This window comes from Pelodiscus sinensis, chromosome 14 (genome assembly GCF_049634645.1).
Source record: "Pelodiscus sinensis isolate JC-2024 chromosome 14, ASM4963464v1, whole genome shotgun sequence".
NCBI lineage: Eukaryota > Metazoa > Chordata > Testudines > Trionychidae > Pelodiscus > Pelodiscus sinensis.
Window position 1 is genome coordinate 770,051 of NC_134724.1, and position 27,044 is coordinate 797,094.

Sequence of the window (27,044 nt, forward strand, 5' to 3'; positions counted from 1 at the left end):
AGCTGCCCAAGTAAAATACTGTAGTGCCAAAATTGCTTTCTGGATGTCTTCAGTTGGTAGGGACTTCCAAAATTAATTGTTTTTATCATCTGATTTATTTGTTCAACAGAATAAGCTTAGACATTTACAAAGTATAGACTTTATCTGCAGTAAGATGGAATAATTTAAATCAAAGCAACTTAAAGCACCAATTTTAATCATGATTTAAATCAACAGACAAGATACCTTGATTTAAATAATTGATTTTAATCTTGTTTTGCATCTGTATTTTTTTTCTGAAGTAAGGTTGAGTCTCATTGGTTGGCAACCTTTGAAACATTTTAATTTGCAATTACATATAGCTTTTACACTAAATTATCTGCTTTTTTTGCAACCAGTAGCAAACACTACATCTTACGCACATTTATTTAAACAAATATGTAGTGCAACAGATATTTATTCAGATTCTTAATATTTATATTTGTTAATGTTAGAAAATGGTGAATGATACATTTCTTGTTTACTATATGTTAATTACTTTTTTAATTCTGATTTGTGTCAAGCAGCATTTGGACAGAAACTAGAATTCAAGTTCAAACGCACAAAACAGAATTTTTATTAGTTAAAATTATTTTGAGTGTATTGGATACTAAAGAATCAATACATTTTTCAAAACATGTTTTGCATATAAACTAACTGATTTATTGAAACAAATGCAGTGTTATCTGCAGTGACTTGAAATGATTATTCTGAACACCATATCTAAATATTAAGATGGGCGAACTAGAGTGCCTGACATTAAATGAGAATATTGATATAACAGGCATCACAGAAACTTGGTGAATGAGAATAATCAATGGTACATGGTAACACCGGCATATAAAATACATAGTAATGACAGAGTAGGCTGCACTAGAGGGAGAGTGATACGATTTGTGAAAGAATGTAGAGTCAAATAAAGCAGAACTTAAATGAATCAAATTGTACAGAATCTCTATGAACAGAAAGTCCATGCTTGAACAGTAACAGCAGCATATACTACCAATCATCTGACCAAGATGGTGATGGTAATTGTGAGATGCTCAGGGAAATCAGAGAGGCTGCGAAGGCAGAGAACACATCAATAATGGAGGATTTCAACCATCCTCATACTGAGTCAGTATATGTCACCTCAGGAGGAGATGCACAGACAAAACTTCTAGACACCATAAATGACTGCTTCTTGAATCATCTTGTCCTAGAACCCACAAGGGGAGGGGCAATTATTGATTTAATCCTAAGTGGAGCACAGGATTTGGAACAAGAAGTGAATATAGCTGAACCACTTGGTACAGCAACCATCATGTAACTAAATTTAACATTTCTGCAGGGAAAAAAGTACCAAATAAATCCACCACATTAGTATTTCACTTCAGAAAGAGGAACTATGCAAAAATGAGGAAGTTAGTTAAATGGTAATTACACGTAATAGTCACAAGAGTGAAGAACCTGCAAACTGCATGAGGACTACAGGCAGTCCCCAGGTTACATGGATCTGACTTACATCGGATCCCTACTTACAAACGGGGTGAGGCAGCCCCGCACTAGCTGCTTCCCCCAAGCAGACCAGGGAGACGCGAAGCTAGCCCCCCCCCCCCAGCAGACCAGGGAGACGCGGAGCGGCTTTTCTCAGCAGACACCTCAGCTTGAGAATAAAGGACTGAGGGAAGTGAGGTGTGGGAGAATAAAACTGAGCTCTGGAGAGCTAGTTTCCCCTACAATATGTACAAGTTCCGACTTACAAATTCAACTTAAGAACAAACGTACAGTCCCTATCTTGTACGTAACCCGGGGACTGCCTGTACTAAAAATGCCATAACAGAAGCTTAAACTAAAAGCATACCCCAATTAAAAAAAATAGGAAGAGGACCAAAAAAATGCCACCATGCCTAAACAGCAAAGTAAATGAGATAGTTTAGAGAGGCAAAAAGGCATCTTTTTAAAATGGAAAACGAATCCCACAATGAAAAATCGAATGAGGGTGAAAAGCAACTAGCTAAAAACACAAAAACTATCAAAAAAAGTATGTAACAGGCAGGAAGACTGTCAGACAGGCAGTGGTGTCACTAGATAACTGAGGAGCTAGAGAAGCACTCATGAAAGACAAGATCATTGGAGAAGCTAAAAGAATTCTCTATGTCAACCATCATTGCAGAGGATATAGGGGAAACCCCCACATTCAAGCCATTCTTTTTAGGTGACAAATCTAAGGAAGTGTTCCAAGTTGTGGTGTCAATACAGGTTGTTTTGGAACAGACTGATAAATTATAAGAAGACACCAGGACCACATGGTATTCACCCAAGAGTCCTGAAGAGTACAAATATCAATCTGCAATACTGTACTAACAGTGGTATATAACCTACATCAGCCTCTGTACCAGATGACAAGAGGATAGCTAACATGTCTAATTTTTAAAAAGGCTTCGGAGTCCAGAGGCAATCCTGGCAATTACAGGCTGGTAAGTCTAACTTCTGTGCCAGGCAAATTTCTTGAAATTATTGTAAAGAACAAAATTATCAAGACCATAAATCATTAGTTCTTAACCAGCAATACATGTATTCTGGGGATACACAAAAGTCTTCTAGGGGGGTCCATCAACTCATCTAGATATTTGCCTAATTTTATAACAGGTTACTACAAAGTGCTAGCAAAGCCACTACAGGCAGTTCCCGGATTACGTACAAGATAGGGACTGTAGGTTTGTTCTTAAGTTGAATCTGTATGTAAGTCGGAACTGGCATCAGCCGCTGCTGAAACTGATCAGTTTCAACTGCGGCTGAATCTGGACGCCAGTTCTGACTTACATACAGATTCCACTTAAGAAACCCAGGTGTCCCCAAGTCAGCTGCTGCTGAAACTGATCAGCTGCTGATTCCAGGAAGCCTGGGGCAGAGCAACTCTGCCTCGGGCTTCCTGTAGTCAGCCGCTGGTCAGTTTCAGCAGCGGCTGACTTGGGGACGCCTGGGGCAGAGCAGCTGGGGTGCTGCTGGGTTGCTCCAGTAGCGCGGCTCCTCGGCGCTACTGGAGCAACCCAGCAGCACCCCAGCTGCTCTGCCCCAGGCGTCCTGATTCAGCTGCTGCTGAAACTGACCAGCAGCGGCTGAATCAGGACGCCTGGGGCAGAGCAGCTGGGGTGCTGCCGGGTTGGTCCAGAGCGACGCTGCGGGACCAACCCGGCAGCCCCCAGCTGCTCTACCCCAGGGGTAGGCAAGAAAAGCCTGGTCTGCTGGGGGGGGGCACTAGCTGCACCCCCCCAGCAGACCAGGGAGATGGAGAGCAAAGCCTTGGAGCACGCCCGCAGCGGGACAGCCCAGGCGTGCCACGGCTGTCCCACTGCGGGCGTGCTCCGAGGCTTTGCTCCCCATCTCCCTGGTCTGCTGGTCGGGAGACGGGGAGCAAAGCCGCGGAGCACGCTCTCAGGGGGACAGCTCAAGCGCGCCCGGGCTGTCCCGCTGCGGGCGTGCTCCAAGGCTTTGCTCCCCGTCTCTCTGCAGACCAGGGAGACGGGGAGCAGCTTTTCTCGCCCCGGAGGACGGGGGCGGCGGACTGCGGCGCATCTGGGCGTCCCGCCGCTCCCGTCCTCTGGGGCGAGAAAAGCCCCGTTCGTAACTGCGGATCTGACATAAGTCGGATCCGCGTAACTCGGGGACTGCCTGTACAAGCTAAAATTGCATACAATGGCTTATTTGTATTGCTCTATAAACTACACACTAAAATGTAATAATATTTCTATTCTAATTTATTTTTATAATTACAGTATAACGTAAATATGAGAAAATGAGCAATTTTTCAGTTATAGTGGATTATGTCTTTTGAATTTTGATGTCTGATTTTGTAAGCAAGTAGTTTTTAGTGAGGTGAATCTTGGGGTCTGGAAAGACAAATTAACAACCTGAAAGGGATACAGTTAATCTGGAAAGGCTGAGAGCCACTGGTCTAGCCCAGTTCATTTATTTTAATGGCTTATCAAACTCCTCTAACTAAGCTTTAAATGTAAGAATCTATATAAACTTTTTTTTCACTGTTGAGAATACAAAAAATACCAGCAAACATGTACAGCAACAAACTTTGCAGCCGCTCACACACCCTCACTACATATGCGGGGGGGGGGGGGGGGAGAACAGGAGTTATACTGCTGTCAGACTCTGTCAAAATGAATGATGTATTGGGTCTACAGCACCTTCCTCCCAGGAGAGTTCCAAAGACTTTCACAGGTTAAGTGCACCAAGATATTTGCTATACATAGGGTTTTTGCTGCAATGGAGCTATACACAGAAACGTTCACTATTGTCACAAGCAGAGTAGGCCCCAACCACCTGTATATTCTGACAGCAGCTTCTGGACTAAACATTTTACTTTTGCCTCCCCAGTGTGGTCAAGCCAACAAACACCGTGCTCTTTTCTAATTTCAGTAGGAATAGGATCTGTTGTCCAAACATTGCCAGTAACCTAAAAAACACCTCCTATAAACTGTTTCTTCCCCCCCCCCCCAGAAACAGCAAAACACTATCCCCAGCCACATTAAACCAATTTTCTACTCAGAGTCAATAGCAAAACCAATGCATTCCCTCCTAAGAAATCTTCACTACAGCATATCAACAAAATATTGTTTTTCCCAGTCTTCTTAGTAACCTAAGATGTCCTCCTTTATCCATAAATTGTCCTCACCCTCCTGCTCAGAACCTACATAGCCCTCCTAGACTTTAGGCTTTGTCTTCACTAGGGGAAAATTGTGTATTCTTTACTCAATTAACTCAATGTAAAATCCTAATGAAAATATTGAAATGTATAGTTTTTACCCTAGTTAGCAGGTTGAATTAAAAGCTATGTTTTCATGACCAAAAGATTTTTTTTGTAGAAAGGAGGGCAACTAGTTATCGCACTGTAAACTCCTAGACTGGCATGATGTTGCGCAAAAGATTTGCTTTGCACAAAAGCATCCGTGCCAGTGTAGACGCTCTCTTGTGCAAGAAAGCTCCCATGACCAATTTAGCCATTGGGCTTTCTTGCGCGAGAAATTAATGTGGCTGTCTACACTGGCCCTCTTGCGCAAGAATACTTGCGCAAGAGGGCTTATCCCTGAGCGGAAGCGTCAGAGTATTTGTGCAAGAACCACTGATTTTATACATTACAAAGTCAGTGTTCTTGCGCAAATACTCACGGCCAGTGTAGACAGGCAGCAAGATTTTGTGCAAAAGCAATTGCTTTTGCGCAAAATCATGCCAGTCTAGACGCAGCCCTAGTGAAGAAAAGAATTGAGGCTGTGTCTACACTTGCACTTGCTTGACAAAACTTATATCCCTCACAGAATACTAGAACTGGAAAGTACTGGGGGGGGGGATGATAGCTTAGTGGCTTGAGCATTGGCCTGTTAAACCCAGGGTTGTGAGCTCAATTCTTGAGGCCATTTGGGGCAAAAATTGTCAGCAATGGTACTTGGTCCTGCTATGAAGGCAGGGGACTGGACCTGATGACCTGTCAAGGTTCCTTCCACTTCTAGAAGATAAGCAATCTCCATTCATTTGAAAATAATTTACCTTAACTAACTCATTAAAACCCTTTTTTTCTAGCAAAGTTAAGGCCTGTAAACAGTATCCTCAATCTGCTCACCTCATTATTTTCTCCAGTCTCTCTACAGCATCCTCCTATCACTAAAGTTTGCCTTGTTTGTCCCACTTGTTGCAGCTCTAGCGATGAGAGTTCCTATGTTGACAGGGGATTTTCACTACTGTATTGCTTGCTCCTCCTATCAGCAGTAAGCCAGGCTTCTGTCTTGACTGCGCCTGTCAGTACTAGCACTGCCACTCACTACATTTCACCTAAGGGAACTGGGGAAAGGGCTGCATACCAGCCCAGACCTGACCTCTGTGTAAATTCAAAAGCTCCTCTCACCCACAGAAATTGGTCCAATAAAAGATATTACCTCTCCCAGGTTGTGTCTCTAATATGCCCACCCACATATTTATGTCATACTCATCACAATGGAGTCTGAACCTCACAGTGCCAGAGTATGAGTCCCCCACTCATTATGGTGTAAGGCACTGCTGACCCAGGCCTTCTCCAGTGTGAGGCATCCTCCTTACAGCCCTCCCTCCCAGTGTGAGGTGCCCCCCCCACTCACGTGCCCCTACCCGTGTGAGGTGCCCCTGCCACTCACAACCCTCCCCTCCACTGTGAGGCAAAAAAGCCCTCACAGTCCTCACCCATGACACCCCTTCCCAGCTCTCCCCCCCAACTTCATCCTGGTGTGAGGAGCCTCCTGACCCACGATCCACTCCTTTCCCAGTGAGAGGCACCCCCCACTCACAGCCTGCCAACCCCATCAGTGCCAGGCAACCAAACCCCTCCCAGTGTGATGCCCCCTCACGGCCTGTAGACAGCTCCCCCCCCACGAACCCTCCCAGTGTGGGGCAGCCCCTCTCAGCTAGCCCCCCCCCGTGTGATGCCCCTCTCAGCTAGCCCCCCCCGTGTGATGCCCCTCACAGCTAGCCCCCCCCGTGTGATGCCCCTCTCAGCTAGCCCCCCCGTGTGATGCCCCTCACAGCTAGCCCCCCCCCCGTGTGATGCCCCTCACAGCTAGCCCCCCCCCCCGTGTGATGCCCCTCTCAGCTAGCCCCCCCCGTGTGATGCCCCTCACAGCTAGCCCCCCCCGTGTGATGCCCCTCTCAGCTAGCCCCCCCGTGTGATGCCCCTCACAGCTAGCCCCCCCCCCGTGTGATGCCCCTCACAGCTAGCCCCCCCCCGTGTGATGCCCCTCTCAGCTAGCCCCCCCGTGTGATGCCCCTCACAGCTAGCCCCCCCCCCCGTGTGATGCCCCTCACAGCCCCCCCCCCGTGAGGCAACGCACCTCACGGCCCCCGCCCACTGTGAGGCAGCCCCGTTGAGGCCAGCGCTCCCCAGTGAGCCCCCCCCCCCCGCGTGAGGCCTCCCGCGCGAGGCGCCCTCGCTGGCAGCTCCCCGCCGCGCGCGCCGCCCGCGGGCCGAGCGACCCCTGGCCCCCCCCGGGCGCTGTCCGCCGCGCGAGGCCCCGCTCCTCCCCGGCGCTGTCCCGACCCCCTCCCCGGCCGGGCTGCGCCTGCGCGGCGGCCCCTCTCCCATCCGGGTCCCTCCGTGCGGTGTAGCAGGTCGGTAGGCGGGAAATGGCGACTGGCTGCTGAGCGGCTGCGGAGCCCCGGCGGCGGTGTAAACACAGCGGCGCCCGCCCGGCCTGGCCGCCGGGGCCCGGGACACCGGGGCCCGCCTCCTCGGCACCCCGCACCCACAGGTACCTGACACCCCCTCCCAGCCAGCGCGGGGTCGCGCCCGGGATCGGGGAGCCAGGGGGGCTCCCTCCCGAAGTGGCCCCGGAGGCGCCCCCTCTCCGGGCCTGGCCCTGCCTGCGGGGCGGGCTCCCCTCGTGGAAAGCCGCCCCCGACGGGGGTCCCCTGTGCCGGGCGTGAGGAGACACCGCCGCGCCGGGCTCCTGCCGTCCCTCCCCACCGCCGAGACCACTCGGCACAGCCCCCTTCCGAGAGGGGCCCCGGCCCCCCCCGCCGCGCCCCCATGTGCCGGGGCAGGGCGCTGGGGGGCTGTCACCTCCCGCCCGACACCCCCAGCTCCCCCCTCAGGCCTAGGCCTGTGGTGAGACGACTCCGCCTAGAATCCCAGCTGCCTCCCCCATCTCCGGGTGCCCCGGGTTATTGGGGGCGTGGGGGGTAATGCTCTGACTTGGGCGCTGCCGGGGTGTCCTGCGGGGGACCCCCTGCTGCCGCTGGCTTTTCTGCATCCCAAGTTGGGTTTGTTTAGGGGGCGTAGCTCTCTTGCCTGCCTCTGAGTCCATGTTACACACAAACACGCGCGCACACACGGGGAAGTGTGGGGAGCGCAGCACAGGATATGCCTGTTGCTGCCTCTTGTTGCAGTTACAGTGGGGAGTGAAGCACTGGACACCGCTGAGGGGCTCGTTCTTACGGTGATCGCTCGGTAGCCTGGCATGAGCCCGTCCTGGGCTGAAGGATGTTGGGGAACTCTGTTCCTGTGCATGCCTGTTGCTGGCTCTTACTGCGGAGACATTGGGGAGTCGTGCCTGCTCTTGAATCTAATGGGGTGTACAGTGACCAATATGCTTCTTGCTGTCTCTATTGGTAATGATCATGGAGAACATAACCTTGGATGTGCTTGTTTCTGACAATGACAGGCATAATATTGGGGAGAGTGACAGTGAACATTCCTGTCGCTGACTAGAGTGATGATATTGGTTGGAGTGGTAGCCTTGTGGGGGATGCCACATTGGATGTGTCTCACTCACGATGATAATATTGGGGACCACTGCAGATGATGTCCCCATCACTGAGTTGGGTTGTATCATAATATTGGGTTGCATTGCTACACTGAATGTGTCAGTTGTTCACTTCTACAGTATTGGAGAGTGTAGCAGTGGGTTTGCTTGTTGCTCACTTTTACAAGAATATTTGGGACTGCGTCATAGAATGGGTCCAGTAGTCATTTTTGTAACAATGTTGGTGGGCTCTGTATCAGAGCTATCACTTCGTTTATCCAAAGAAATACCAAAGAATGCAGCATGGAAGGTATTTGTTCCCTTCATAATGATGATTTTGGGGGATGTAGTACAGTACCTGTTTTGCTCTGTTTTATTATGATATTTGGGTTCACAGCTTCCCTTATGTTTATGGTTCATTTTTAAAAGAATACTGAGGATCAACTGGAGAATATGCCTGTTTCTTTTTGATGATTATAGAGTACTTTCCACTCATAGTACTGTGGTCTATGAAAGGATCTCAAAGCACTTTGCATTAATTAATACATTATTTTTCTGTTGCCTCAGGCAAGTCACTTAACATCTTTTCTGGTTTCCCCATCTATAAAATTGGAACATTAATACCTCACAGGGGTGTTGTGAGGATTAATGAGTTAATGTTTGTGAAGGGCTGTGAAGTTGAAAAGACCTATATAAATGTTGGGTATTATTATTATTAAAGCGTCATGACACATTGAGTCAAGATAGTTGTATTGTACCTGTTTTAGACATGGCTTAACTGAGGCGTAGAGATTATGACTTAAACAGAATTACACATTGAATATTTAACAGTGGCAGCCGTAATTATTACATGCTGTAAGCACTAGAGAACACCACTACTTTTTTACTTCTATCAAATGGGTATACTGTATTTTCTCAGATGTTATTTTCCCTGGGAAGCGTCATGATTTTGGTGATGCTATTTTGTTTTACTTAGTTTTGGTTTTCCACATATGTCTTACCCATTTGTAGACTTTAAAAGTATCATGGCACAGTTTGTAAAAATTAGAGTTGTGTGCCCCAGGGTTTTGGACAAATTCAGGTAATTACATTTAGCCTCTCTCAATTCTGTTATTCCTGCCAGGGTATTTACACTGTATAAAACATTCTTCACTTTCATAAAGTATTGTGTGGCGTCCTGGTTTGACTTCAGGGATACAGAATAAAGTTCCTAATCATTACTGTGTTCTGCCTCAGGTATGACTGCATTTCAGAGATTTGCCTTTAGTATCCCTTTCCTGCCCCGCACAGGTTTTCAGAGTTTTAATGTTTGTAATATTATTGGAAATCTCTTGTTTAAGTGTAGTACAGAAGTTAAGAATATTATTTTATAAATGCCAGTGCATTTCAGTGATCTAAAGGTAACTTTACTTCAGCAGAGTGTACATTTCAAGATGAAACAAGCTACTGTGTGAAAATGTCTTACTTTATTTTCCAAAAGAATGACATGATGACACAGCTTATTTTCGGAATAGCCAAGCTGAGTGGTGTTCTTTGTTTCCTTTTTAATTACATGGTGCTCTTCAGTCATTTACACCCTTAATTTTTACTATGTTTGTCAGTAGCAGTCTTATTCATGATTCATATTAGTACTTACTTCTTTTCTTGACACAAGTTACCCCAATTAAGGTTGTGACACTAATAAAAGAAAGGAAATATAAAATTAAGACTGAGGCCTGTTCTATTGTAATTTGTAATTAATGAAGCACAATTTATTTTATGTATAAAGGAAATCACTGTTACGGGATTCTTTGCAGTAGGTCTGCAACAGCCTCAGCATACACATGGGGTGACAGCAAAAATATAACCCGTAGCTCTTGCTTGTTTGACTCAACATTTCAGTGTTAATTTTGAATAGAAACTGTTTGTTTTTAATTAGAATTTTTAAGAGGGGGAGAAGAGAATCCCAAAATAAATAGGTTGAAGAATTGAAATGTATGTTAATTTAAATGTTAGTTTTTAGAGTAATTGAAAATACACACACAATGTATTTGAGTAGATAGTAATGTTTTTTTTGGATTGTGTACAACATTCATGGACAAATTGTCTGCTGTGCCCATATACATAGATTACTTAAAACTATTTTCTGGTCTCTTCTGTTTTACCATCCTTGAGAGTCCCATGAACCTTCCTCTAGCAAAAGACCACAGGACGTGATACTCTCTGGAGCTAAACTAAAGCTGTTCTGAGGAGTCATCTGGGAAGGTTTCCTAGGGACAGGTGTTCTGAAGCTAAAGAACTTGTAGCTCTTGATTCCATGTTATGTGAGGGACCCAATTTTGTCCAGAAGCTATATCCTTTGCGCGGCAGTGCTTTTCACCATTTCTAGACTATTGAACAACTCTTTCAAATACAGATTTAAGAGACTTGTCTTTTGGATGGGGCAGAATTGTGTACTGTTTGTTACTGGAAGACAAATTGGAGCTTTCAGAAGTGAAATAACACATACTCATGGATTTTTTTTTGGTTATTTCCCTAACTTCCTGTCGGTTCATCCTTGGAACTTCTGGTTCCTATCCACTTTGCTGCCAGCTGATGTGCTTATTATTTCAGCCTGGCCTCTCCTGACCAGCCAGCTCTTACGTATCTCACACAGTTTATGTTCTGCATTGATGTCAGAGTAGGACTTCACAGGCTATGACAGGCTGTTGAGTTTTCTTCCCTCTTGATTCCACTCCATTTCTTACTTTGTCTTAGGAGCTTTCTTGTTGACAGTGCTGTTCTGATGCAGGAACAGATCAGACACTGATGCTCCCTGCGCTTATTGTCCCAGGAAGAGAGAGACTAAGCCTGAATCAAATTCTGTTACTTCACATAGTAGCATTTTGCATTACCAGTCATGAGGAGGAGCTTTTCTTTCCTATTTCACACTCTCCCAGTCAAATTCATAAGAAGTTATAATTAAGGATGGAATTTTTAGTTGGAAGAATCCTTCTCTGATTCTCGTTCACATTGCCTTTGGCATTCAAAATGTCAAGTCCCGTGAAGAATTCTTAATATTGTGGATTATTATATGCTAAAATGTGTAATGCCTGTTGCAGAGGAATGCTGTATTGACTTGTATTTTATTTGTAGTTTTGCTTTTCATAGATCAGTGCAAATCAGTTGATTTATGGTTGTGTTAAACTGTATACATTGCCACTTCTTTAAAATACAAAATGGATTTATTAGTATCAGTTTTACATTTCCAGGTGGAAGGTCTTGATTTTTCAACTGCTATTGAAAAATTAAGAGGAGAAGATCATTACACATCATAGATCCCTACTGTGATCACTTAAAAAATGGGACCGGTGGATTTTCAGTTGGTGGCATTTTTCATTTTATGTTGTGTGATTTCCATAAAGTCAGTTTCAGGGATTAGTTCAAACAAGGCTTTCTTAGTGTTTGATTACACAGGGACATTCAGAAAAGATATATCCAGATTAATTGAAGGTATAAATTTAAAGTGAATTAGTTAAACCACACGAACCCCTATGTGGATGCTCTTATTCAGAATTAAAGTGACCTTAATTTGGTTAGGAAACTAATTAAAATAAACTGAATTAAGATCTCTTTAATTATGAAAAAGTGCACCATCTGTGGAGCTTGTGGTTTAACTAAGCCATATTAAATTCATGCGTTTAGTTAATTCTGATTAGCGTTCTTGGGTGCCCTTGTGTAGACAAGCCTTTGATCATGTATAAAATGTTGTAAGTGGCTTTGGTTTTACCCATTTGTTTGGGAAAGGAGATTTGAGGAGGAAGGGGGGGGACCTTTTAGGTAGTATGGTAGAGTCACACTCCATTGCGTGCCAGGAGACTGGGGTTGTATTCCCAGCTCTGTGAATGAGCTGCTATGTGACCCTGAACAAGTCAGTACCTCTGTGCCTCCGTTTCCTGATCTTTAAAATGATTTATCATAATTTGTAAATCACTCAGATCTATGGACAAATCTGTGTGATGCAGAAGTATAGTGCAAGTAGCTGCATGTGATCCTTTGTATTGTAGGGGAAAATCTAGTGAGTGTAGCTCCTGACAGCTGACATTATTAGAACCCAGCCCCCATCAATCAGGCTTGCTAAAACTAATGCTAAGTACAATGCTTTAATTTTCTCTCTCCTGCCTCCCTCCCTCCCCAAGACATGTTGCTGCAGATCTAATCAGGATCCACTGTCTAAGAGCTTGTCTACACTTGAAATGCTACAGCAGTGCAGCTATAGCATTTCCGTGGGCTCAGTCTGTCTGGACAGGCCAGCTGCATCATGGGTGAGGGGGAGCTCCAGCGTAGCTGGAGCAACTGCCAACTGTGCCATGTTGTGTGTAGAGGAGGGTATGCCAGCCTGACCAGGCCAATTGTGTCATGCTGTGCCTAGGGATGTGAATGACTAGTCGATTGTCAGATAAGCAAATGCTTATTGGATAGTCAACACTTTAGTCGACTAGTTGCTCCCCCCCCTTGCTGCCTTTATCAGAAAGAGACAGCGGGGGGGGAGGGAGGGAGTGCTTCAAAGCAGCAGTACCATGTGGAGCCCCAGGCCAGACCCCGGGCTCCATGTGGCCTTTCAAAGTGGCAGTGCTGTGTGGAGCCTGGTGTCAGCTGGGGACTCCCCTGCTGATTCCAGGCTCCATGCGGCGCTGCCGCTTTGAAATGCCACATGGAACTTGACGCCATGCTCCCTGAGACGTTTCAAAGCAGCAACGCCACATGGAGCCCGGGGTCAGCCGGGGACTCTTGAGTTCCCAGCTGACCCTGGGCTCCATGTGGAGCTGCTGCTTTGAAATGCCATGGGGCCAGTGGGGGACTGCTTGAGTCCCCCCGGCTCCGTGCTCCCTGCAGCACTTTCACCTTTGAAGTGTAGAAACAGCCAATAGTCAATACAAATTGCATTGATTATTCAATTAGCTGATTAACCTAAATTGAATATCCCTAGCTGTGCTGCGGGGGAGGGGCTAACTGGGCAATCCAGCCGGGCTAATCGTGCTGCGCCGTGCTTCAGGTGTTACTCCATGGGCGGTGGGAGGGAGGGGGAGACTCCAGTCTAGCTGGGAAAATTGCCCTGTGTCATAAGCGGGGCAGTCCAGCTTAGCTGGGTCAGCCATGCTGCGGGCAAGGGTGCTCCAGCCACAGTGCGGTGCAGTGGGCTCGGCTTGTCTAAAGCAGCTTCCCACGCATGTCCTGCTGTGTGATCATGGTTAACCAGTTACAAGTAACATTTAACTGGTTTAACCTTTTAATTGGGATTTTATATCCCTGCTAACTATGGAGTTGTCACCAGGCATCTCCATAATCGTATGGCACATTGGTGAGGAAGTGTGGTACAAACTTAACTGTTCTGTTTTCTCTCCCCTCCCACCCAGTTTTGAATTTGTATTGCTTACTTTGCCTACATGTAGTTTAATACGGTATAAAATTATTTAGTGAGATGCCACTCCCATGATGAAAGGAGCCTTCACCTCATTTAAAAACCTCACAGTCTTCAGCTCAACCATGAGTTTCAGTTTGTAGAATTACCAGCTCCTGTTTGATGTGATGCCCCAGGATACATGCTAGTGTTAATCATCTCATCCCAAAAAACAGGGCATAAAATGAGTGTCAAAAAGGATGATAGGAATTTCTAAATAAATTTAGGATTGCCTTCTTAGGTAAGCTCCAACATTTATGGCTTTTCTGTGGTGGCTGTGAAGTTGTCAGGTGCATGCTTAGAATCTGGTGATCTAAAACACATTCAGACTCTGTGGAATATGCAAGTAGGGAGGCAAGTATACAAGGCCAAAATTAGGCCTAAAAGACTAGACATTAAAGGTGTAATATTATGTAGTTATCTGCCTCGGATTAGGGCTAAGCAATGCTGACCAAGTTAAAGCTTTAACAGACATTTCTGCACATACTGAAGTTCAGTTGCTTAGATTTAAATGGAGTTCAGAAAGCATTAGCTAGATTGAGGTAGGTTACTTAGTCTAAAATTACATTTGTAAGTTCTTGTCCTGGTATCTGCAACTACAGTAGAAATAAATGATAGCTGCAAGTGCTCAATATTTCTTAACCTCTGACCTAAATTTGTTTAGTTAGTTACCCCATGTAATAGTTTCTTACCTCACCTGTTGTTCAACCCTTTTGCTGCCTCAGAGTATCTCCTTCCAAGAACTGCTATTGTCGGTGGCTTGAAAATATTCCCTTCTTGATAACCCAGTTTATTATCACGAAACAGTTAAAACTAGAATGTCCTCACTGTTTTCAGTAATCTGTTTGGTTCCTTCATTTCATCTGAAGAGCTTTGCTTCTGCCCCTGCCTCCAGGTAGTTCCAGCTTTCCTGCTGGCAGGTAGGGAGATTTTTCTTCCCTGGCTCCACTCTGGATTCCCTCCAGTTCCCTCTTTTCCTTGCCATCGTATCTCAGTGCATTAAATGACAGCTCTACTCATTGGTCAGCTCTCTGAGGCTCATTTTTTATAGGAAGGAGTGCACTTGGGCTCTAATGAGTTGCCTGGTCACCTGATCCAACTACTGGCCCAAGCCCAAATCATCATCTGGGGAGCTGGGCCCAGCTGCTTTAAAGAGCTAGCTCAAAATGAGGTACTCTGGCTGTTTGGAGCAATATGCTTATAGTGTATGTATATATGGGGACATGCTTTATTTTATATATTTGGAAAATGAGAGCTTTTGTCAGAATAATTAAAGTATAGTTGTGTAAGAGTTATATTGCTTCTGTGAGGAAAAGGATAGAATTGCCGGAGGCCAGGCCGTAAGTCAGAGATCAGTTTTCTGGAAACAGCATACAGGAAGTTACAGTAGGTAATATATAGATAATAGAAATAGCTATTAAAAGTTTAAAGGTACTTACAAACCTTGTCTAGACTAGATTTAAAGGTGTGACTTTAGGTTGTATTACCTAATTCAGTCTAGTTAACACCTTCCTAAACTGTAATCAAAACAAAGCAGTTGTACTTTTAAAATCTGATTTAGTTTAAACATGATTGCAAAACACTTTGTTTGTCTATCATGACAAGGCCCGTGGATGTTCAAGGAAGTCAGTAAGAAAATTATTTGGACCTTGGCATTTTTAGTAGAAATGTTTAAAAGATCATAAAATTTGGAAGAAACATATGAGGATTTGAAAGTGGGCAAATACGATTCCAGTGTTTAAAATAAGTATCAAAAGCTACTTGCATTTAGGGTAGGAATGTAATAGTGTAGTTGATTAACCAGTAAGCAAAAGCTTATTGGTTAATGCTATAAACTACACACATTCTCCCTCCCCTCCCACCAGTAATTTTTTTAGCAGGCTGGCCAGCAGCCCGGTTCAGTCCTGCTTGCGCTGGGTCTGGGACCTACCCCTGCTGCAGCTCTGCATTTAAAGTGTATTAGGAGCCAGGCGGGCAGGCAGCTGGCTCAGTTCTGGCTCGCACTGGGTCCAGGTGCTCAGACCCTCCCGCTGGAGGGCTGCTGTCTCTGTAGTGCAGAGTGACAGGCAGCCAGTCCGTGAGGGGAGCTGGTTTTTAAACTGGCTCCCCTTGCTGACCAGCTCCCGACTGGCACCCCACACTGCTACCTCTAACACAGAGGCAGCAGTGCCAAGTGGCAGGGGGCTCCTTGGGCGTGAGGCTGGAGCACACTGGCTGTCGGCCCCAGCCCCGGGGACTATAGAATAGTTGACTAACCGATAAGAATTCATGAGGTTAATTGACTATTCAATTAACCAATATTTAACATCCCTAATTTAGGGATATCCTGCTAACCAAACCATTGGAGAAGGTACTTCTGCTTGATAGGGAAATTCAGTTGATTGATTTACTGCCCTTATGTTTTAAGAAATATATGATGATAATCAACTTCAAAGATTAATGGACAATATAAATGTGTCCTGAACTAATGCATGAACTAGGGTTTTTCTGTCATGAAATAAAGGTTTGTCATAAATGGTTCCTTTTCACATTAAACAGATATTCCAAATGGAATGCTCTTGCAGCCTCTCTTTTCATATATTTCTTCTCCTTTTTGTTTTCTATGGCAGAGATGGAGGCCAGGGCTCTCAGTACCGGTAAGGGTGGAAAGGAGGAGGCTGGGTGGCTGAGAGGGAGGGGCTTTGGGATGCAGAGTGACGTGATGACATCATTCTGTCGTCCCGCAGTAAATACTTCTTTATATATATAAAATATTTTTTGGAGTGTGTCTGATGCCACCAGCTATTCTGTCTACCTGTTATCAATTATAAGTATGTGAAAATAAGATTTTATAAATACTGGGATTTTTGAGCTTGTTGGCACACAGTCATCTTCACTAAAAAGTGTCCACATTTGTGACACACCATGAGAGATGCTCATGGCAGGTACAGAGTTTAGGGAAAGTGTTAAAACCGGGATCAATTAAAATTACTTCTTCACATGTTTTTGTCCATAACTGTGAATTGGGAAAAATTGTGTTAAATGTTTAAAACAAACTGAATCTAGACTTGAATGCACTTCTAAAAAAAATCTCTTAACTTGTCCACATTAGCCAACTAAAATAGCCAAATTTGATTCCAAGCTCGCTGTAGACAGGATCTAAGAAACTCGAAACAAATGTCTAACATTCTTCAAAATGGATTTAACGCTTACAGGTTGTTAAACATGGATGCCTTGTCTATGCTGTCTTGAAGTTTGAACTATGGGGATGTGAACAGCTGTGTGCACCAAAGTACTGCACTGTAACTCCCCAGTCTGGACACTGCATGCATTAACTAAATGGTTCTTAATTCACATTAAAACATTAATATGAATTAGGAATCTTTTTCACAGGGGAATTACAGCAGAACACATTGATGCGTTTTGCTATTCACACCTGCAGTGGTTCAAATGAACTGCAGGGCAATTCAGGCATAGCCTCTGTAAAATTAATCTGAATTAACTTTCAGAGTGGTAGTTAGACCACATTAAACCCCTGTGTGGATACTCTTATTCTTAAATCAGTTGAGTTAAGCTAAACTGAATTAAGGCTACTTAAATTCTGAATAAGAATATTTACACAGAGGTTAAAAGCAGTATATCCTATCTACTTGAAATTTATATTGTTAGTATATAATATAATTTGGATTCATTTTCCAGAATGACTCTGTACAGCTTGTCTCTTATGCTTTTTTCTTTTGCTTCAGTCATGGTGCATAGTGAAGAAGGGCCTGAAATAAATATTTGGTGATAATTGATGACTTCCTTTCTTTCACTGTCTCTTAGGCAGTGAAGTTAATAGTTAACAAAAATAAACAAATCTGGCATTTTAAACAGACTCATATGTGCTCACTTCTTGGTCTCTTGTTTCTTAATGATGTCACAATTTATCTTGCTTTCCAATTTCCATGAAGTTTCCAATGTTAGGAAAGATCTGAATTTCTAATATAAACCCCAGAAAACATCCCCAATTCACTCTTCTCTCCACAGCACTCTCCACCCCCACCAACTACACAAGCCACCAACAGTAAGGTCTCTTTTATATGTCTTAAATAATAAAGAATACAAGCCCATTTTTGATCAATACAAGTCACTTTTACCTCTACGGTTTTGTAGAGGGGTAGGTGGATCTGCTTGTGGGGAGCCTGCCTACAGCCTGCTTAAATCTGACTCCCGCTGATACACAGGCAGCAAGGGGGGGGAGGGGAGGATGCATGTAGTTGACAAGATTAACTGATTAGCATAGGCTTATTAGTTAATTGTATGATCAACTACATGTTGACATTCCTAAAATTCACAAGTACAGTTTGCATTTTTTTAATTTTGCAGGTTTGTCGTAAATGTTAACTCAAAAATCCCAAAAGTTACACATCACACTAAAATACCAGTTAGTTTACATTTTTAGTTCTTGAGATGTTCCTTTGTTCTATAGAATTTAAAATAGTAATATTTAATTGTTCTATAGTGCCTCCTTTCTGAAAAACTTTTTAAACTTGAGCACAATGATAAACTTGTGATTTTGTGTTTAAAGAAAAGTAGTACCCTGAAAAATGACAACATAAAAATGACAGAATCTTCCTCAACAGATCTGGTTCCTCTATATTTTGAGTCATCTCTGCTTACTTTTATAGTAAAATAGTAGTAGCAGGGGTTGGGTATGTTGTGCCCTTCTTCTCTTCCCACAGACTGGATAAGATTTTCACCTATACAGGTTTATATACTCCCAATCCAATTGCACTATGGGGCAAGGCATTTTTTATGCTCACAATTTTTTCAGGGTTCTGGTGAAACCCAATTTTCTCTCCCTCTCCCCCACAAAATTCAGGTGTTTCTGGAGGGAAATAATGAAATTGTTCTTTATATACTCTAAAGGAGTCTCATTCTACAAAGAGAGGGTATATTGCTATTGGAGACAAGGTAACATGTCCTTCATATTATTTGTCATCAGCTTACTAAAAGATAACATGCACAACAAAGTCATATGCAATATGTGGCTGTGGCTAATGCACTGCGAAGATCAAACCAAATGAGAACACTTTTTTTTCTGGATGAAAATCACGCGAACAAGTTTCTCTTATTTACCCCATTATTGCAAGGCATTTCACCTTTCCACCACACACATGGGGGGGGGGGGGGCGCTATTCTACACATTCTTTACCACAGTACAGTTTATCTTCCCAGCATCTACTATATATTTGAGAGAGTTTGTCTGTGTATCTGTATATCTGTCTGTCTGTGTATCCATCTGTCTGACTGTTCAAGAACTCTTAAACGGCAAGAGCTATGATCGCCAAATTCTTCTTATCATAACTTAAAGGCAGGTGTGCCAGGAAAATGAGATGCGCTTGAAATGGAATTGCTTCTCATAAAAACCATACCACCCCATCTGGGACTTCTCTAGCCCCCAGCCTCCCACCTCCAGGCGCCCTTTAGGGAAGGTGTGTGTGTGGCGGGGGGGCTGAAGCTCCCTTCACTCCCTGTTCGCACGGGAAGATTGCTGGCTGTTCCACTTCATCAGGGAGTGAGGGAAAAGTGTGGTTTGCTGCATTCCTCACTCTGGCAGGGGAGTGCAGGGGGCAGGTGAACCTGGACCTGCCCAGCCGAGGGACATGCATGTGCTTGCTGGAGCTGCAGCAGCCATGGAAAGGTGCTTCTCATCTGGCCCCAAGTTGTTGTGGTGAGAGAGGGTTGGGGTAGTCCTCTCTCTGGGGCAGCCTACAAACTGAAACCTTCACCCCCAGTCTCATCCCAAACTAGGGATGGAAAAAAGACTAAAAATGAAACATTTAAATTTAATCGGTTACATGGTTAAACACCACTATTTATTAACTTGCTGGCTACCTTGCAGACTGCAGGTGCCTGTCGGCTGCCAGTCGCCCCACAGGCTATGAGTGCATCAGCTTATTGGTTAATAAATTAAAATCTTAAGGCACGTCTACACAGCAGGGCTAAAGCCAAAATAAGCTACGCAATTTGAACTACGTCAATTGTGTAACTTACGTCAAAATGGCTTATTTCAGCTTTTGACGCTGTCTACACAGCAGGAAGTCTGAGAGACAGCAGTCTTCCTCTGACTTCCCTTACTCCTTGTAAAATTAGGGTTACAGGAGTTGGAGTAAGAAGTCCTTCTGCTTGACATTGTCAAAATAACTGCTTGTAGTGTAGATGCAGATTATGTTATTTCGGATTAATGTCAGTTATTCCAAAATAACACTGTTGTATAGATGTACCCTTACAGCCCTACCCCAGAGTAATGACTTAAATGAATCATGTACCTTTTAATTTTATTTTACAAAAAACAAAAATTAATTTAATTAAGGGCCTGAGCAACTCTGGGCAAGTCTTCTAGACTTTAAATAAACACTGCCTTTTGCATACAGGCAGTCCCCGGGTTACGTGGATCCGACTTATGTCGGATCCGCACTTACGAACGGGGCTTTTCTCGCCCTGGAGGACGCGGGTGGCAGGACTGCCCAGACGCGCCACGGTCCCGCCGCCCGTGTTCTCTGGGGCGAGAAAAGCTGCTCCACGTCTCCCTGGTCTGCTGGGGGGGGGGGGGGGGGGCAGCAGACCAGGGAGACGCGGAGGACTGGGGCGGCGGGACTGTGGCGCGTCTCGGTCTCGCCGCCTGCGTCTCCCTGGTCTGCTGGGGGGGGGGGGGGGCAGCAGACCAGGGAGACGCGGAGGACCGGGACTGCGGCGCGTCTCGGTCCCGCCGCCTGCGTCTCCCTGGTCTGCTGGGGGGGGGGGGGCGCAGCTAGTGCGCCCCCCCCGAGTAGACCAGGCTTTTCTCGGGACACCTGTGGTAGAGCAGCTGGGGCCAGCTGGACCAGCCCAGCAGCACCCTAGCTGCTCTGCCCCAGGCGTCCCCAAGTCAGCTGCTGCTGAAACTGACCAGCGCTGACTACAGGAAGCCCGAGGCAAAGTTGCTCTGCTCTGGGCTTCCTGGAATCAGCCGCTGATCAGTTTCAGCAGCGGCTGACTTGCGGACGCCTGGGGTTCTTAAGTTGAATCTGTATGTAAGTCGGAACTGGTGTCTAGATTCAGCCGCTGTTGAAACTGATCAGCGGCTGATTCCAGGAAGCCCGGGGCAGAGCAACTCTGCCTTGGGTTTCCTGTAGTCAGCCGCTGGTCAGTTTCAGCAGCGGCTGAATCTGGGCGCCAGTTCCGACTTACATACAGATTCAACTTAAGAACAAACCTACAGTCCCTATCTTGTATGTAACCCGGGGACTGCCTGTATACAAGTGGCTTATCTGAGCTTGCCTTTAAGACTTTCCTGCCCCTCTTCAGTAGGAAAGAGAGTTGTTAATGGAGATCCATACATATTTTCAAGATGTTGCTGATTCTAAGATATCATTGACTTTAATATACCGGAGGCCTCTGAGATGTGATCTCCCAAGTTCCAACCCCCCGCATTTACAACCATTTTTGTAAGTACGCAAGGGTCCAGAAACCCCTGACTTATGTCCTCGGCCCGTGTTTACGACAGGAGCATGGTGCCTATCATAAATGAGGGTTTGAGCTAGGATGCCCCTGACTTGTGATGCTTCCCCCGGAACCGATCGCGTCACAAGTTGAGGGCCCCCTGTAGTCACAGGAGATAAAAAACAAAACAAAACAGTTCTTTTTCTATATTTTATAGTTTGGACTGCTTCCTCTAATAGAGATCCTCTAGGGAATTCATATACTTACTCTGCAGAAGAAATTAAGGTAGTTGTGGTACCCAGTCCTAAGTCTTTATAATTTGCAGAGCCATATAATGCTAGGTTTTAGTTTTGTTTTGATATTACTTTTGAAATATGTCAAAGATGATAAATTATTTATTTGTTGATATCAGCTTATTTAATAAACAAACTCCTGTGAACAACTGTAGCTGTTGACAAGATCAGCCTCTGGAAGTTCCTATATTTCTGAGCTTTTAATTTTATTTAAACTTACTTACATGAATGAGGTAATGAACAGTTCAAAAGTACTAACAAAATTATTATATGAGGTCATAGTTTTCCATGACAGCTTGTGAGAGATGTTCAGGAAGTGTTTAGCAACCTGTCTATACCAGGATTGTAACAAGATTTCCAAAAATAGGCCTTTACATGCCTAGCAGCCTGGATTAAATGTCCAGAGATGTCTTGTATCTAAAGCTGGTTCATTTCAGAAACACAACAGGCCTCTATAGTGCAGTTTTTAGTGGAGTTTCTAATCCACTCATTTAAAATAGAGCACTCTGGATGTCTAATCCAGAAATTTTGACTTTTAGAAAGATCCACCACTGTTCATATATCCTACCATTAGATTATTCTTGTGATATAAAAAAATCATATATTTCCATGCACTGGCCATTGTTTTGCCTATGTAGGTTTTTTATGTATATGGTACAAAATTGGAGATGTGAATTTCTTTATTAATAACATATGGTCTCCCAGCCTACATAAATTATAGTACTGTATTTACATATATTGCATATTGAATTTTCTTTCTTCTACATCAGAGTCAGCCAGTTTTGAGATACCTTAATTATTTTTAGATTCAACTTCAACATGTTTCCTTTGGGAGTTGTCTGAGTCAAAATACAAAGGCCTTTTATCATTTTAGTGTGTACTTATTACAGGTAGAAGACTTTTGTATGGAAAAATAAACTAAGAAGAGAATTTAATTTTGGGGCTTTCTAGGCTGGGAGACCATGCATTGTTAATGAAGAAATTTGTACATCCAACCTTGCACCATAAACAAAACAAAACTACACAGGTAAAGCTGCATGGAAATGTATGATTTGTAGATTAGAAAAATGATCTAAATGTAGAATTTCTGAACAGTTGTCAGTTACAAACAAACCTTTTTTCCTTGTAAAAGATACCATCTTTCTAAAGAAGGCAGATTGTTACTGGGACAGATGTGGAGTTGATTTGTGGTAGTTATGAATACTTCTGTAGTTCAAGCCCTGCTTTTTCTAGTTTTTAAAAATTGGGTCACCCCACAACAATGAAACTTGCTGATCTGATTTGACCAGGATGATTCATCTAAAAGGAATTTAAAGATAATTTTTACTCTAATTAAATTTCTGAATCTGGCTCTTGTGGTACTGTTTATCTGTTCCAAATAATTTAAAAATTACATTGAGAGTGTTTCTTATTAATGTTTAGCTGAGGAGATTGTTAATGGAATATTGAGCTTTTCACTTCCAGGGTCACTGGTTCAAATCTAGACTAAGTCAATAATAACAGAAAGTTGTTATAATTGGTGCAGTTCACTGCTCTGTGTGAAGCGAGGTGATCATAATGGCAATAAGTGATATCTTTATGAATAGTGTCAGTATGTGGACTGTGGAGATTGAACTAACTTCTCTTTTGCACAGATCAGGCAATTTGGGAAAACGTTGGTCTACTGCTCTAAGACTCGGTGGATAAAAATTAATGATTTAAAAAAATAAAAATCAGAGTTTTTTATTTAAATCAACTTTTTTGATTGTGTTTAAAATAATACTAAATTTCTCATTTAAAATATCAGTTACAATTAAATCTGACCAGAAACATGCTTACAGTCTCATAAAAATGAATTAATGGCTCTAGTCTGTCCAGGCTAACAACCAGCTCTTGCTTCCTGAAAGATCTGGGCTTTCAATTTCTGTTTCTCAGCAGACCGACATGTGCAAAGACAGACACAGGCTGGATATGATTGTTTTTGTTCTGTGGTTATGTGGTGGTGAACCTGGGCCAAGCATGGTAGAGTTAGTTAAGACATTGTCTGAAGACAGAGACACAATATATAGGAAAGGACAGAGGCAGCATAGAAGGAACTTTGGAGTGGACTAGGAAGGAAAATGGAAAACATTATTCAGCACACCCACAGCTTCCTATATTGCCCCACACTTTTACAATAAAAAACTGTCCTGGCTTCTGGGCATATCTGGGAATATTTTGAAAAAATTTGTTCCCTGTGTAAAAAATAAAAATGTGTTGAGTGTAAGAAGAAGATGTAGAGCTTAGCTGCAAAAATAAAATATCATAAGGAAAACTGCTTATTGGGAGAAAATAACGTGGCTATGCCTGAAGAACAATGTGGATCAACTTTGCAATGCATCATTCTTCACAACTCTCTCTGGGCCTTTTAGTAGCAGTGTGATTTAACAAGTAAATTCCCAAGCTGTTTGCTATGTTGGCTGGTTCTAGAAAAAAATGTTTAGTTTAGCTAATTCTTATCCTTACTGTATGTTAAAGAAAATTTTTCCTGCAGGACGACAGAAGTGACGTCAGTCTGCGTCCTACAGGAAAAGTTTTCGTCCTGCTACCCCTCCACCCTCAGCCACCTTCCCACTCCCACCTCTCCAGCTGCTGGGGGAGGGGGCCTGTCCATGGTGAGTGGCCCCGGGCCAGCAAATGGCTGTTCTGGTGCCAGGCCGAGGCGGTGCGGGGCCTGCTTCCCTCTTCCCTGTTTGCTTCCACCAGAGGCAGCCCGCGGCCTAGGCATCTGCTTCCAGACGCGGACGTGGAGCTTCAGGGTTTCCTCCTCTCTCCTGCAGGAAGCCGTGGCTGGAGTGCTACCCTTGCAGGGGTGGGGAGTCAGGGTTTGAGGTTGGAGCATTGGCAGGCAGTGGCCCACGCGCTCCTGACCTGAGCAGCCGGGGGTGGGGTTACCAGGGAGTCTCAAAAAAATACCGGACACACTTGATCGGGGGGGGGGGGCTGGCTGGGAGGAAGGGGGGAGATGGGAAGCCGAGGTGGCGGGGGGGGAGGGGTCAGGGGCATCGGGGATGGCCAGAGGAGATAGGAGGAGGGGCGGACTGCGGGAAGCAGAGCTGGCCGGCGGGAGGGAGGGTTGGGGGGCGGAGAATCGGAGTGGGACTCACCCGGGCACGTGCAGATTCCAGGGCGCTGCCTGTCCCATGCACGGTCCCAGTGAAGTGAGTCCGGCTGTGGTTCTACCATGCGCTTGAGCTCAGGAGCACGGACAGGGCTTTCTCTCCTCCTCACACGCAACCAGAGGCTCTGATTGCGCCCCGCCTTCCAGCCACTTGCCCCGCCCCCGCCAGGCTTCCGTCTGGCGCCCCGCTGGAAAACCAGAAAATACTGGACATTGCACATGTCTGGTATTTTCTAAAAAATTTTACCGGACAGAGGCCCTCAAAACCGGACTGTCCGGTAGAATACCGGACACCTGGCAACCGTAGCCGGAGGCGGCAGCTCCTCTCTGGGTCTTGGGGCATCAGGGCTGCAAGTACAGTGAGGAGCTGCTGCCATTGCCCCCTGGCTCAGCCCCAGCCCTCCTCTGGCACCTGCTGCTACCAGCTCCGTGCACCAAAGCCCTGACAGACCACTGCTGGGAGGAGGGGAGGAAAGGAGTGGAGGGAGAAAAAGCCATGAATCTCACTGCATGGGGATGAAGCACTCCCCTGCTGGGCTGGGGTAACAACAGTGTGCGAACTCCCTGTTTGGAGCCTTTTCCTGCGCTCTCACTTGCCAGATTCTGCCTAATGGGAGCAGTGGAGACCCGAAGACAAGTAAGTGCCCTCACCCCATCATGCCCAGACCTGCACCTCCAGCCCCTCTCAGCCGCCAAGTGGAAGGCAGCTGCTGTTTTTAAAGCTGCTGATGGGGTGCCAGTGATGGGATCCATGTGAGGGTAGGGCTGTGGCAGGATCCTTGTGGGGGGATTGGGACTGGGGTGCACTCCAGCCCCCTAAGCCGCCGCACAGTGGCTGGCTGAAGCTCCGGCAGTCAGCACCTGGCAGGTGGCTGTCGGTGTTTTTAAAAACAGCTTCTCCAGGACGCTGGTGGCAGGAACCTGCATGGTACCGGGTGGGGAGGGAGAGAAAGGACCAGGCTGGTGGAGGTGGGGAGTGAGAAGAGGCCCTGGCTGGAGGGAGGGGGGGGGGAGGAGATAGGGCCCAGAGAGAGAGAAGGGGCCCTGGGTGCCATTGCCCCAGCCCAGACCTCCTCAGTAGCCTGGGGGAGAACTGGGGTTGCCTACCCCCTGCAACAGGGGGTTTGGCCAGTACAGCAAGCAGCGGGCACAGCCCCCTAATGTCTTGTTTAATTAGTTAACTGGTTTTAGAATCTATCACCCAAGTATACCATACAGAAAACTACAGTAAAAGAAATCTAGAGTTGCCAAGTTGCCACTGGGTATTGTTTTCTCATTTTATATTACATAATACATGCCTCTTATTTTGGAACATCATGGACTCAGACCATAATGGTGATGCCATAAGTCTATTTCCTATATTATTTCAGCGTAAGCTTTCCCAAAAAAAACCCATCCTATGCTTGTTTTCAGTGGGGGTTACTCCAAAATGAAGTGCACTCTAAACACAGTCTTAGCTTTTTGGTAAGCTGGAATCAGATCTGCATCAAAATGACTTGGGGAGGGGGGAAGAGGAGAGCTAGTTGTAGAGTATATTTTTCATCATTTTTACACCCTACATTTAGTGTTCTGAGAATTAGTCTGTTAGAGTTAATAAAATTTGAAACTTAAATAAAAAAGAGTTTAGGGACAGCTGTCAGCTGGCAACAGAGGAGACTCATGCAATTGCAAATGTGAAACATTAATGTAACAGTTTAATAAAATATAAGTGCTATTTGGATGTATGTTTTACTTCTTATTCCTAATATATTGCCTCTGTACCTTCAGCTTGAGATAGGTAATGAGTATTATGTACTATTTCCTAAATTAATAAACATCAAGTTATCTAAAAAAAACACATAGAGTACACCCTCTTAAATGATGTAAAATGCTATACTGAGCTGTAAATTAACATGTTTTAGTGGTCAGATTTGCACTATTGTTTGAAGAAATATGTGAAGTATCAGTGGGAAACTTGATTTAAATCAAAGATTTATATTGACTTGATTAAATCAATCCACCCTAATTTTTTCCCCAAACAAAAGATGTCCTAATCCATCAGAAAAAGCCATCACTGGCCAGGAAGAACCCTAAACATCTGCCAAGCAGAATCTACTTAGAGAAGGCAGAACAGGAGATTTTTTTTAAAAAATGCACTTGGGTTTGCATATCTAATCTGTGTGGAGAATGCTTAGACACTACACTGATGAGTCCTATAGAAAATAACAAACAAACATGAAAAATATCCTCCCAACTTTTTTACATACTTTGCTTAGTATTCATTTGCTCCTACCGCTCATTTAAATCACACACCAGCAATGGCTTTAATTTCACCTCACTGCAGTGTTACTATTAATCCTCTACCCCATATAGCATTCTTACTCTTGGAATATATAGGCTCTCCAGTCTTCAGTTATGACAGTCCAACATTACTGATTATACCCATAATTCTTAATTTTCACATCAAGCACTTTGTCAGCAATATCATGGGT

The 27,044-nt window shown here is 44.7% G+C and overlaps 1 protein-coding gene and 1 long non-coding RNA gene across 2 annotated transcripts in view; one reads left to right on the forward strand and one right to left on the reverse strand.

Moving 5' to 3' along the window:
- Positions 1-768: 768 nt before the first annotated feature.
- On the reverse strand, positions 769-6,139 carry LOC142818280 (uncharacterized). Its single transcript, XR_012895666.1, has 2 exons — positions 5,630-6,139; positions 769-1,216 (listed from the first exon to the last, which is right to left on the reverse strand). It is a non-coding gene; the product is annotated as an uncharacterized LOC142818280 (long non-coding RNA).
- Positions 6,140-6,988: 849 nt separating this feature from the next.
- Positions 6,989-27,044, forward strand: part of CTDSPL2 (CTD small phosphatase like 2) — a 100,392-nt gene continuing 80,336 nt past the window's right edge. Inside the window, exon 1 of the mRNA XM_075896797.1 lies at positions 6,989-7,283. The gene's annotated coding sequence lies outside the window, so the exon portion shown is untranslated. The remainder of the gene's footprint in view (positions 7,284-27,044) is intronic.